At 41.5% G+C, this 2,450-nt stretch overlaps 1 pseudogene; it reads left to right on the top strand.

The window, feature by feature from the left end:
* Positions 1-225: 225 nt before the first annotated feature.
* LOC110297266 lies at positions 226-1,071 on the top strand (annotated as a pseudogene).
* Positions 1,072-2,450: the final 1,379 nt, after the last annotated feature.

The raw sequence follows: 2,450 nt of genomic DNA on the forward strand, positions 1-2,450 counted from the left end.
ACACACACACACACACACACACACACACACACACACACACACATCTTCAGGAACATGCCTCTCGAATCATTGCAGTCTTTCCTCTACAGAACTCTGAAGTCCTAGGCAGAATGGCAGCAAGTTAAACCGGATACTCATTCACAGCTCAGAGTGAACAGAGACATGGAGCTTTGAAAGAGAAAGTAACATGGTGTCGGTCATGGGTCATCAGGACACAGCTGGAAAATGTGGGCCAACTTCTTCAAACTATTAGTCTTCTGCTATCTTTTCGTGGTGCTGATGGTGATGGTGTTGGTCGTCTATGCCACTCAGGTGGAGCACTTGGACCATGAGACAATATCAAAGACATTCATGGACAGCAGCAGACAGAATGTTTCCTCACAGGCTGCAGGTGCTAGTCAGAATGCGAACTGTGGCTATGAGCACCAGACCCTGTCTAGTCAGGAACGCTTAGAGGAGGGTACCTTGCTTGCTGCCTCCAAGTGGAAGGTGCCTGACGTGGACCTGGTCCCATTTGTGAAGAGCACGGACCCTTCCTTCAGCTACTTTGTCATCTTGAATTCTGCAGCCTTCTTGAGGGTGGGGAGCCAGCTGGAGGTGTTGGTTAATGGGCAAGATTTTCGAAAGAAGCCCAAGAAGTATGGCGGAGATTACCTGCAGGCCAGAATACACTCGCCTAAGCTGCAAGCCAGTACTGTGGGCCATGTGGTAGACTACCAGAATAGATTTTACAAGGTGTTTTTACTTTGCTCTGGCCAGGCAGAGTTAGAGTGTCCGTATCTCTGGTTCACCTCAGTGAAGGGATCAGAGTTCTTCAGCGCCTGCAGGAAGACCAACCATACAGGGTCTATTTCAAGAGTCTCTTCTGATCCGGAAGGATTTCTGAAGCAATGAAGTGCAATGTGTGTCTTCCTGGAAGTCTTCCTCTGTGCAACTTTATGAATCTTTTGCACTGGAGAGCCCTGGTTCTGCTTCAAACCAAAGAAACTCCCCTGCAGCAACAGAATCAACCACTTCAAGAGCAGATACACGAAGGGCCTTATCACTGCTGCCGAAAGTGCTTTCTTTTAGAGGTATGCCTTTCTGCTTCTAGCGGGTAATGATCCTTCCCACTGTCTTTGCCACCTTTAGAAACCTTGTGTAAATAACTATTCATTTCTTGTCAGTCTGAACCTGGCCCTGTTCAGAAGAGGTGTTGAGTAAGAAAACAAACAGGTTTGAACTTTCGTTTACTGTTTTTTTTTTTATTCTTCATTAATTCATTCATTCACTCATCATTTACTGAGAGATACCACAATCCAGGAATTGTTCTAAACCATGTGTATTAGCAACGCACAGGACTGACTATAGTTTTGTGTCAAAATTTACATTCTACAACAAACAAGATTTTGTTTATCATGTTTCTATTCAACATAAGCTAGAGAGAGGGAAGATGATAGAATGAATCCCTCAGCCCTATGTGAATCCTGCACTAAAGACAGAAGAGTGCTAACCAGCCTTTATTAGATAAACTAAGTGGAGATTTAAATGATTGACTTATTAAATCCTGAAACATGAATGATATAAGTAATTATTCTTTCTATTGTTAGGAATTACATACTGAAGTGTGTATAGTAAAAGATCTATGGTATAGTTAGAATACTTTAGTGATCCAGAAAAGCATACCAAAATAAGGCAATGACAGAGTTGTTGACACCTCAAGTATAGTAAAATGTCAGCAGTAGGGGACTCTAAATGATATACATGGCCATTTTGTATTTTTTATTTTGTATGGTTTTTATTTTGCAACAGTCTGTTAAGTTTGAGACTAGTTCTAAGTTAAGTTAGAAACTTCTTTTCTTTGTAAAATGAACGAGAATATAGTGTCCTTAAGTCACATCACAGGCTGCCCTCTTTCCTGTCTGATTTAAAGATATTGGTTGGCAAGCCACTTTTCTAAGGACACTGACTAGTTTGCATTGCCTAATTGAGACTCACAGATTTTTTTTTTGAGTTCTTTTTCTTTTTTTAGGAGTAATGACAGAAGATAATATATTGACAGGGTTTATCAATACAAAATTTCAATGTTAACTTAGATACAAAAATTTTAATTTTAGACTTTCAATGAACCTGTGGAACTAGTAACAGATAAGGAACATCTAGCTAGATAACTAGTCTTTTTTTTATTACATCTTTTCCTCAATACATTTCCAATGCTATCCCAAAAGTCCCCCATACCCTGCCCCCTACTTCCCTACCGACCCATTCCCATTTTTTTGGCCCTGGCGTTCCCCTGTACTGGGGCATATAAAGTTGGCATGTCCAATGGGCCTCTCTTTCCAGTGATGGCCGACTAGGCCATCTTTTGATACATATGCAGCTAAAGGCGAGAGCTCCGGCATACTGGTTAGTTCATAATGTTGTTCCACCCATAGGGTTGCAGATCACTTCAGCTCCTTTGGTACTTTCTC

Source organism: Mus caroli, chromosome 7, assembly GCF_900094665.2.
Source record: "Mus caroli chromosome 7, CAROLI_EIJ_v1.1, whole genome shotgun sequence".
In the NCBI taxonomy this organism is placed as follows: domain Eukaryota; kingdom Metazoa; phylum Chordata; class Mammalia; order Rodentia; family Muridae; genus Mus; species Mus caroli.